This window comes from Eleutherodactylus coqui, chromosome 1 (genome assembly GCF_035609145.1).
Source record: "Eleutherodactylus coqui strain aEleCoq1 chromosome 1, aEleCoq1.hap1, whole genome shotgun sequence".
Taxonomy (NCBI): domain Eukaryota; kingdom Metazoa; phylum Chordata; class Amphibia; order Anura; family Eleutherodactylidae; genus Eleutherodactylus; species Eleutherodactylus coqui.
Genome location: NC_089837.1, coordinates 24852932 through 24865031, shown reverse-complemented (window position 1 = coordinate 24865031; position 12100 = coordinate 24852932).

The following is a 12100-nucleotide window of genomic DNA, read 5'->3' as shown; positions in this document are numbered from 1 at the left end:
CAATAAGATTCTGAAGAACCTTGGACATCTGACTCCGGAGTTTGGCTGTTCTGTAGATCAGATAGGATGAATGTAGAGCTGGGAGAAATTCCAAGACAATACGAAGCCATATAAGGTTCACACAATGAAAAAAGTAATACAAGGTAATAACAGATTGGGCAACAAAGTATATAATAGAATATATGAAAGTGCAGGATATAAATTTCATCACTGAGTAATAAGCCTCCAAATTGATGGATAAATTACTGCTCATCTTCATCTTTATTATGTGATGAGACAACGAGGTGAAGAGGAGGACTGAGGAGACACAAGAGAAAAGTTTTGGGAAGGAGCCTACAATAATGTAATTATGTATAGTTTTACTATAGATGCAATGCTTATATAAATTATTTATGGTTTTATTGTTTACTCCATCTTTAGCCTCGACAGGTATACCCATCATGAAGGGCATCAAACAACTGATAGTGGAGAGAAGTACTGCAGCTGCAATGAAATAAACAGTCCTGTGTACTATCACCCCCCTCAGATACAGGAACAGTCTGCTGTGGAAGTTGGAGATCTTCAGGTAGAAGACAATGGAGAGCAGAGATGTTAGCCAAAGATTGGCATAAGCAAAGAAAGCATAAACTGTGGCTATATTAACTACAGTTCTGGGTGAATCTAGTTTTTTACGGTAGATCCTTATCAGAAATACATACAGAGTAATGCTGCATTGAACACACATCCTTGAAATCCCAAGAATAGTTACAATGTGGTCAACAGGAGTCACTGATCTTCCTTTCCACCAGTCGGTGACATTGACTCCTATAATAAATGAATGTATCACCAGTCCAGCTATGAGAGTAATCAGTGTCGGAGCCAGGAGATCCAGATCCTGGATGTCAGTGCCACCTTCTGTAGAATCAGCCATCTCTCCTGTGTGTGAGGATCCTGATGGCACAGTGAGGCTTTATAAAAAATGTAACAACAAGCTTTTAACATTTTATTTAAATGTCACAAGATTTCCATTGGAAATACAGATGTCATCACAGAGTCTCTGAGCTGGAGCAGGTCTACAGTACAAATGTAAAGCAGATCACATAACATAGCAGGAGCATATTATAGTTGGCAAAACAGAAAAGGAAAAATTCAAATATTTTCATTTGAGTCACTTTGTAAATAGATTACATTACTTATCCCGTACTGATCCAGAGTTACATGCGTATTGAGCACATGAAATCTATGTTCTGCTGGTGGAGTTACTGTGTACATATATTACTTATCCTGTAATGCTCCTGAGTTACATCCTGTATTATACTCCAGAGCTGCACTCACTATTGTGAAGGCTATGAGCCTAAAAGATATACATATATTTAATTCTGTCTCCTGTGAACATCTTTGATAGACGCTTGTACATTCATGTGTTGTGTGCACGGCAAGATTGCATTGTTGCAGGAATTAGAAATAGAGAATAGTACTTAGCAAAAGTATATATATTACATTCTTCCTTATTTTCTGTTACACTGTTCAAAGGTCAGTGTGCAATCATGTCCAGTAAAGACAATGCCTTAATGATTAACTGCTATCTATGTAGAAGCACATGACTGGCTGAAATATACACATATTGACAGTAGACCACTCTCCTATAAAAATACTATATAAAGAAAGATGTTTTGTAATAAAAGTAGATTGCTTTTAGACATGGTCATGATGTCTGTGTCCATTGCTTTCTCATGGCGGCTGCCATAATCACCTCTGATTTTGAGCCTCACAGCATATTGACGGAACAATTAAATTTCCCTAACAAATTGGCGCACAACGTGGGCCTTGAAGGAGCAAGAGGACCATCTACACTTGAACCCCCCGGACCCAGATGGGATAAGGAGCCACTCGGAACCATGGATTGACAAAACTGCGCAGTAAGGTCAGGCTTTATCTTGCCACAATCTATCCGTGTTTCCTGGCTGCTCCTTTACTGTTCAAGGGGAAAGAAGTGCATGCCTCTTATAAATCTTTAAGCTTTTAAAAGAATCCATAGGGTGTGCTGAATATGCTGTGCGAGTGTTCTTTAACTGTTATTGTTTTTACTTGTTACTTTGCGTGGTCAGTTTACAGAATATGAAACCCACTTGCCGATCTCTGAAAAGCAAGGTATAAGTTGTGCCAGGGAAGCCTAAAGTATTCAGGGGATAAAATCCCTGATGGGATCCTCTTATAGGTATAAGAGAAATAGTAGAGACGGAGGAAAATAAGCAGGGTGAGGAAGTACTGACACTAAAAAGAAGGAACTGACATGCAAATGTTTTTGTCTTTATGCGTGCCTCTCTATGCATGAGTGAGTGATTGAGATGAGCTGACCTGATCTACGGAACCTGACCTCTGGGGTGCAAATATAAATCTCTGTGTCCCGTGTTAATAGGAACCCGATCAGTGACGCTGTAAGGATTCCCTAACAAGGTCACGATCCTGGACAGGGCCCCCTGCAGTTCCGTTTGCATATTTTAACTGTCAGGGGATTGTTTTATGTGTGTGAAAGAATAAAAATAATAAGCCTCTTGGTGTACATAAGCTGCCAGCCATGGGCAATACTGCTGGTAGAGAGTATAAGGTGTGAAAGACTGCACGGAAAATAGTGAAACAAAGAGAAGGCAGGGATGCAGTAAGTAAAGGGTATGAAGGGACAGGAGTATTAGACCCCCAGCATTGGGATAGGTTTGTAGAAAGTCATGCTGGATGGGTTAAATATAATGGATTATGGGAAATGTTGAATAGTTGGAAAAAGGCAAGTAAAGATATAGAAAAAGGTTTAACAGTGATAATAGTTGCTAACTGAAGTGATGAATTTAACCCTTTCCAATCCAATGTCGGGCCTGCCCCGACATTATAATTTCCCTCCACAGCTCCGATGTCGGGGCAAGCCCGACACTGCAGTGCAGGAGTGCATCTGCACCCGATCATCAGACACATTGGGTGCAGATACACTCCTGCACTGGTCCTCATTGAGGGCCCCCAAGGAGAAGGCAGGAAGGGTTTTTAACCCTTTCTGCCTTCTCCTTTACACATTACATAGTGCTCAATTAGCGCTTTGTAATGCACGGAGATTCCGGCCGGCGATCATGTGACCGCCGGTGTCACCTGACCCCCGGCAGTCACATGAACGCCGAGCCGGGAGCCTGCACCGTGGGGAGACCTGCTTACCTGTCCGGCGTCTTCCGAATTCTCCCTTCTGTCTCCCGGCTCGGCGATCATGTGACCGCTCGGTGCCACCTGACCCCAGCGGTCACATGATCGCCGAGCCGGGAGGCAGAGAGAGAATGCGGAAGATGCCGGACAGGTAAGCAGCCCCACCCCCACCCCCACGGTGCAGTGAGCACCTGCACCCTCCTGAACTCTGTCAGTTCAGGAGGGTGCAGGGCAATGTATTTTTTCTCATCTATTCTCACCAGCTCCAATTTATTTGGAGCTGGGGAGAATGAATGAGAAAAAAATAATTGGATTGGAAAGGGTTAAAAACCCACATAGATTACCTGTGAAACATGGGTAATGGATGGTCTGAGAAAGCCTTCTTATTTGAGTCAGAAAGTATGTGGGTGGAAATGGGCATAAGTTGTATTGTGTGTGTCATTGGATAAGCTATACAGGACAAAGCATGTAAAAACTGTGGTACATAATTGTTTTTCTTATATATGTTTTGTTTGCTGTCGGCATTCCTATGTACAGTAAATACAATCCCAGTTTGTACTCCACATGATAAACTTATCAGTCCATATATGAATGAATAAAACCCCAGTGAGTGTGAATTTGTAGTTTTGTAAGGTAGGGCAAATACATTACACTCTACGTTAAGTCTAAATAGGCTCAGGCTATTTCACATAAAAGAAGATGGTTATAGGCAGTAAAACCTGTTATACAGTTCATTTATTTGTCTAGAGAAGTTTCTGTGTTCTATAGGAGATAAGTTAAATTCCAAAGGGTGGGGTATTTTGCTGTAGAGGGCCTACTTGTCTCTGCAAAGAAATGTGAATTAGGAATTGGTTATATTTGCCTACACAAGAGAAGTAGAGTGTCATATTTGTTGGTCCTGATCATAAATATGGATCTGCCATTTTTTGTGAATTTTTGTATGTGTGCGAAGGGCCTGTATGTGAGTCATGTTGTGGTATATGAAATATATACTGTTCGATGGCTGAAAATGAAATGAGAAAATAATTCAAAGGACAGGTTTATTATGCTTCCCCATTGCCGGGTCAGTTCCCTCTCAACCTCCACCCCCACCTTCATCTCAATTCCAACCGTCTCCTCCTCCCCCACCCTATGCCAAGCCATCCACTCCAAGGTCAAACGTTGGACCGGAGGGATGGACCTGCTGGCACTGTGGACAACAAAACCCAGATTGGAGAGAGAGCTGCCCTCCTATCAGAGCGCCTCGGCACAAATCGGTTATGCCTATGCTCACTAGATCCAAGGCTAGTGAGTGGAGGCATGAGGAAGAGGAGAAGGAGGAGATGCAGGGAGCAGAGGGGGGTACAGGAGCAGATGTAAAACAGGGGGAAGGCAGAAGGAGTCAATATGATTAGAGATGAGCGAGCATACTCGTCCGAGCTTGATGCTCGTTCCAGTATTAGGGTGTTCGAGATGCTCGTTACTCGAGACGAGCACCACGCGTTACTCGAGTCAATTACATTTCCTTCCCTGAAATTATTGCGCCATTTTCTGGACAATAGACATGCAGGGAAGGCATTACCACTTCCTCCTGTGAGGTTCCAGCCCTATCCCAGCCCCCTGCAGTGAGTGGCTGGTGAGATCAAGTGACCGCTGAGTATTTAAATCAGTCCTGCCCGCGGCTCGCCTAAGACACACGCTGGCAGAGATTAGGGAGGGTGCTGCTGGTGCTATAGTTAGACTGTTGGCGTCTTCAAGAACCCCAACGGTCCTTCTTAGGGCCACATCTGACCGTGTGCATTACTGTTGTGGCTGCTGTGAGCAGTTTTGCTAATTTTTTTTTCTTCTTTATATCGGGCGTGCAGGCTATAGCGTTCTCAGGCTGCAGATGGTACTACGTAGTATAGGGGCAGTATTGGTCAGGCAGGGACAGTGGGTAGTGTGGAATCCTGCGTAAAAGAACCTCAACGGTCCTTCTTAGGGCCACATCTTACCGTGTGCATTACTGTTGTGGCTACTAGGAGCAGTTTGCACAATGCTTTTTTCATCTTGGGGTCTGCAGAGTATTGCGTTCTCAGTCTAGGGTCAGTATTGGTGAGGCAGGGTTAGTGCTAGTGTAGAATATTGTCAACAAGTACACCAAAAAAGCTCCTGCTTAGGGCTATCTGTGACCGTGTGCTTTTAACTCTGTGGCTGCTGGCAGTTCTAGTACCTCACCATTGCACAGCTAGGCCCGCTTGCAGGCTTCCGTATTATTTTTTGTCCTGGGTGCAGTTTGTGTAACATAAGCGCTGTTTCTCTCCAACTGCACGACGATAATTCCAAAACGTTTTTCACCGCTGTGTGTCTGCCGTCAACTGCACGCACAGCGGACGGCGACAGGCCCCGATAGAGGGAAAGTCCCATACATGCTATATAGCCTGCATTGCATTTCCCCAAAAAAAAATAAAAAAAATTCTTACGGCTAGCTGTGAATCTCTGCATTTCACTGCGTGGCTGCTGTCAGTTCAGGTGCATGACTATTGCATATTGCACAGCTAGACCTGCTTGCAGGCTTCTGTATTATTTTTTGTCCTGGCTGCAGTTTGCGTAACATAAGCGCTGTCTCCATCCGACGGCATGCCAATAATTCGCATTATTTTTTTAAACCGCTCAGTGTCTGCTCTATTCGTAATCCACCATGCTGAGGGGTAGGGGTAGGGCTAGAGGATGTGGACGCGGGCGAGGACGAGGTCAAAGTGAGGGTGTGGGCATAGGCCGAGCTCCTGGTCCCGGTGAATCGCAGCCGGCTGCTGCGGTATTAGGAGAGAGGCAAGTTTCTGGGGTCCCCAGCTTCATATCACAATTTTTGGGTCGACATCGTAGACCTTTATTACAAAATGAGATGTGTGAGCAGGTCCTGTCGTGGATGGCAGAAAGTGCATCCAGCAATGTCTCCAGCAACCTGTCTTCTACGCCGTCCAATGCTGCAACTCTGAATCCTCTCGCTGCTGCTCCTCCTTCCTCCCAGCCTCCTCACTCCATGAAAATGACACATTCTGATGAGCAGGCAGACTACCAAGAACTGTTCTCGGGCCCCTGCCCAGATTGGGCAGCAATGGTTCCTCTCCCACCTGAGGAGTTTGTCGTGACCGATGCCCAACCTTTGGAAAGTTCCCGGGGTCCGGGTGATGAGGCTGGGGACTTCCGGCAACTGTCTCAAGAGCTTTCAATGGCTGAGGAGGTCGATGATGATGATGAGACACAGTTGTCTATCAGTGAGGCAGTAGTAAGGGCAGTAAGTCCGAGGGAGGAGCGCACAGAGGATTTGGAGGAAAAGCCACAGGACGATGAGGTGACTGACCCCACCTGGTTTGCTAAGCTAACTGAGGACAGGTCTTCAGAGGCAGAGGCAAGTGCAGCAGCAGGACAGGTTGGAAGAGGCAGTGGGGTGGCCAGGGGTAGGGGCAGGGCCCAGAGCGAAAAATTCCCCCAACTGTTTCCCAAAGCACCCCCTCGCACCAAGCCACCGTGCAGAGGCCAAGGTACTCAAAGGTGTTGCAGTTTTTCACTGAGAGCGCGGATGACTGACAAACAGTGGTGTGCAACCTTTGTCGCGCCAAGATCAGCCAGGGAGCCACCACTACCAGCCTCACCACCACCAGCATGTGCAGGCATATGATGGCCAAGCACCCCACAAGGTGGGACGAAGGCCATTCACCGCCTCCGGTTTGCACCATTGCCTCTCCCCTTGTGCTTCAACCTGCCACTCAGATCCAACCCCCCTCTCAGGACACAGGCACGAGCGTCTCCCAGCCTGCACCCACACCCTCACCTCCGCTGTCCTCGGTCCCATCCAGCAATGTCTCTCAGCGCAGCGTCCAGCTGTCACTGGCGCAAGCGTTGGAGCGCAATCGCAAATACGCCGCCACGCACCCGCACGCTCAAGCTTTAAACGTGCACATTGCCAAATCGATCAGCCTGGAGATGCTGCCATACAGGTTTGTGGAAACAGAGGATTTAAAAAACATGATGGCGGCGGCGGTCCCACGCTACTCGGTCCGCAGTCGCCACTATTTTTCCCGGTGTGCCGTCCATCATGCCATCACGCTGAACAGCCAATTATTCTGCGGCCCAAAAGGCTCATATAACTTTTTTCAAACAATATTTCTACGTTTCTAACTAAATTATTGAAACTTCAACATGAACCAATTTTTTTTAACAGGGCTGCCTCCAGGCTCTGTTACAAATTAAGCCACACTAAGCTAAAATATTAATGGGTTTCACCTGCCCTCTCGGTTGAGCAATTTTTCTGGGGTACATTTGTACTGTTGGTACAGTAATTTTTTGGGCCCTCGCCTACACTGTAATCCAAGTAATTTTTCTGGCCTTCGCCTACACTCATGGTACACCAATGTGTCAGGGGTTGGCCTACACTCTTGTTACAGAAATGTAACTCGGGTCTGCCTGCCTATACTTCTGCCACAGTAATGCTACAGGGGTCTGCCTATACTTCTGCGACAGAAATGTTACTGGGGAATGTCTAAACTGTTACTACTGAAATGTTACGAATACTGGGCTCTGCCTATACTGCTGCTACGAAATTGTTACTGGGGTCTGTCTATGCTGTTACAACTGAAATGTTACTAATACTAGGCTCTGCCTATACTGCTGCTACTGAAATGTTACAGGGCTCTGCCTATACTGCTGCAACTGAAATGTTACTGGGCTCTGCCTATACTGCTGCAACTGAAATTCTACCGGGGTCTGTCTCTACTGTTACTACTGAAATGTTACTGGGGTCTGTCTGAACTGTTGCAACTGAAATTTTACTGGGGTCTGCCTATACTGCTGCAACTGAAATCTTACTGGGGTCTGTCTATACTGCTGCAACTGAAATGTTACTGGGCTCTGCCTATACTGCTGCAACTGAAATGCTACTGGGGTCTGTCTATACTGCTGCAGCTGAAATTTTACTGGGGTCTGTCTATACTACTGCAACTGAAATGTTACTGGGCTCTGCCTATACTGCTGCAACTGAAATGTTACTGGGGTCTGTCTATTCTGCTGCAACTGTAAAGTTACTGGTGTCCATCTATACTGCTGTAACTGATATGTTATTGGGCTCTGCCTATACTGCTGCAACTGAAATGCTATTGGGGTCTGTCTGTACTGCTGCAACTGAAATGTTACTGGGGTCTGTCTTACTGTTACTACTAAAATGTTACTAGGGTCTATCTATAGTGTTACTACTAAAAAGTTACTGGGCTCTGCCTATAGTTCTGCAACTGAAATGTTCCTGGGCTCTGCCTATAGTGCTGTATTTCACCGTGGGGAACCACAAAAAGGATAAAATATAACTTTTATTAGTTTACTTAGATAAAAATAAAAAAATTTTGTGCGTGATAAAGTGATGCAGTCTTTCTATGCTAATAAAATAAGATAGAAGGTCTGCTTTATTTGATGTGATCACAGAGCCTATATGATCCCTTTAGGAAGAAGGTATTGTATCGCTCATTCGGACCTGCATGGAGCATCTATTAATAAATGTGATCTGTCATGTTTCTTCGTCTTTACTTCCACAGATTAACAGTAATCACACCAATTACCCAGTGAACTAATTCACCCAATGATGTGATATGAATGGAGACTATTCGTACTGCTTAGATATCATTAGGCAGAGTTCTCAAGTACAAATATGTCGTCTCCAATTCAATTTTTTGTTTATTTTATATGGGAGAAATAAGCTTGTGTGTTCACTTTGATGAATACAACATACTAGGGTTTCATCTTCACTTAGACTATATATGGTTTTGTGAAGAGAGCATAATACACTTTATTGCTGTAAGGGGATTTGTATCAGGCTCAGATGATTTATCACTACGTAAGATGATATGCAAATACCAGGTTTCCTATTTAGGAGATACCCATATGTATTTGCAATCATCAATAAATAGATAAGCTTCTCATACTCGGGTGATATATCATCATAAAGATGGCTTATAAATTAATAGATGTAGGGTATACCTTACATATGAAGGGAATACCTCTAATAGTTTATTGCCATCCAAAATAGATAGATAAATCAGAAATTTTCTGATTTGTCTAAAGACCTCCTTTTTCAATATATCAGTCTGAGATACTGTATAACTTCAGATCAGATTGCTGTGAATAGGAGTGACTTCTGTCTGGTTGTTGCTTAAATGCACTTAGGATACTGTGCCTTCACAACATACTAATCCCTAAGTGATCCTTTTTAGCGTAAAGCCAGCAAGTAATATTGGTCACATTAGGTGATAGCCCATTTCCATCTACGCATTTCTGCTGCTAAATGCTTTCTAGCAGCGTCATCAGGATGGATTTTTTATATAGCGACAGAGTAATAAAGCCACACAGCACAGTGGCTGATAATTGATCTGCACAGCGCAGTGGCTGTTGAATGAATGAGCATAGATGGTAACTGAACCTCAAACAGGTTTATATTACACAAGGCACGCCTCCCCTGCAAGGGGATTGGTTACCGTGCCTTCAATCAGCTTGCAGCATCGCCACACACCTTCTCCTGAATTCTCGCGATGTTACGCGAGTTCGCGCATGCGCAATGGAGCCCAAGCGTGAACATGTCAGCCATTTGCCAACCAGGCGGCTGTACGCCGTCTGATGACATAGCTGCGATATATCGCTATGGAAACCGAGCAACGCAATTACCGGAGGCAGTGGCAGTGAAGGTCACGGTGCCTCTACCCCTTGTTGATGGGCGATTCTAGATAGTATTTGGAGGCCTCACAGTATAGGTGGTTAAAACCTCTTAAAGTGATAGTAAGCACATTTCAATATGTAGATAGTAATGCTGGCAATTATGGATGGAAGAAAAATATAAATCATATTAGAACATACAAGATATGTAATTTATCAGATGCATCTCTCATCAGACATGCTATAGGATGTATATGTATATGCATATATTTATTAAGTGTGTATATTCATGAATTATGGTGTAATAATTTTATGCACATATTTGATGGGTAAAGTCAGATAGCCATAGTTCAATCGAATAGTTAGCATGTATCTAAATGTCAATAAGATGGTTATTACTGTGAAAAATCAAGATGGATCAGATTTCCTTATAAGACAATGCATCAATAAGTCGTAATATTTCAAATATTCACGATAGAGATATATAATACATGAATATTAATCTATATAAGATCCTTGGCCATAGATACTCAATGATGTAGTTTTATTTGCATCTTTATGTGAAAAAACATACTGTAAGATGTATTATAGTATGCAGTTATCAATTATAATACATTAATTTTATGCATATATTTATTAGGTGGAGTCAGATGACAATAATCCAATTAATCAATCGACAATACCTATATGTCAGTCAGATGGTCATTGCTGTAAAAATGGAAATACATCAGATTTCCTTATAAGACAATATATAAAAAGTTGTGATATTTCAAATATTCATGATAAAGATATATGATGGATGAATATTTGTCTCTATAAGATCCTTCACAATAGATAATTGATGATGCAATTTCATTTGCATCATTATATAGAGATACAAGTAACTTGATATCTGACTACCATTAGATGCATGTTATGTAGTACTGTTCTAAATATGAACGGAGATATATGCCAGTGTTTATGTTGGTTATTGACATATCAGGGGGTTGAAGGAGGAGAGGAACATCAAATGAATGATGAAAATGATTGGCATTCATTCAGACCTCTAGGGACACAGGAGTCAAGTCTGTAAATCCATTGGCTTTCTTTCTGGAGCAATCTCCGGTCTCGATTCCCACGTCTTCCGTTTTCTCTAAGTATCTCAATGCCCTGAAACTTCAGGACATTTGGATTATTTTGGTGATGTTCTTTGACATGTGTTGCCAAGCTAGTATGTTCCCCCCGATCTACGTTCCCAATATGTGCCAACAGCCGTCGACGCAGCTGTTGGGTGGTTTTTCCCACGTAGTCGAGGGGACATGGACAGGTTGCTTTATATACAACACATTGAGACCTGCAATTGATGAAATCGCGGATAGAGTATTCTTTCCCGGTTGAGGAGCTTCTGAAGGTGCTTCCTCTTTGAATAAATTTGCAAGCCTTACACCCTGCACATGGAAAACAACCTTTCGGTAAATCAGAGTTTAACCACGTATGGGACTGTGGATTTGGTCTAAGATGGCTATGTACCAAACGGTCACCTAAGTTTCTTCCTCTTTTAAACGTTATTAGAGGCCTCTCTGGTATATGTTCTTGCAGGTCTGCATCATGCCGAAGTATATGCCAGTACTTTTCCAGTATAGTTCGTACCTCCTTCGCACAATCATCATAAGTCCCAACAATTCAGACTTTGTTTTCCCCCATTGTGTGCTGTTTTTTCTGAAGAAATTCTTCTCTTCGCTTGTTTTTAACAAAGTCGTTGGCTTGTGCTATTACTGAATTCGGATAGCCTCTATCTTTGAAGCGTAGGGACATTTCTCTGGATTTACACTGGGGTCTGTCTATACTGTTACAAATGAAATGTTACTGGGCTCTGCCTATAGTGCTGCAACTGAAATGTTACTGGGGTCTGTCTATACTGTTACAACTGAAATGTTTCTGGGCTCTGCCTATAGTGCAGCAACTGAAATGTTACTGGGGTCTGTCTGAACTGCTGCAACTGAAATGTTACTGGGGTCTGTCTGAACTGCTGCAACTGAAATTTTACTGGGGTCTGTCTATACTGCTGCAACTGACATGTTACTGGGGTCTGTCTATATTGCTGCAACTGACATGTTACTGGGGTCTATCTATTCTGCTGTTACAGAAATGTTACTGGGGTTTGTCTATACTGTTACTACTGAAATGTTACTGGGCTCTGCCTATGCTGCTGCAACTGAAATGTTACTGGGGTCTGTCTGTACTGCTGCAACTGACATCTTACTGGGGTCTGTCTATACTGTTACAACTGAAATGTTACTTGGCT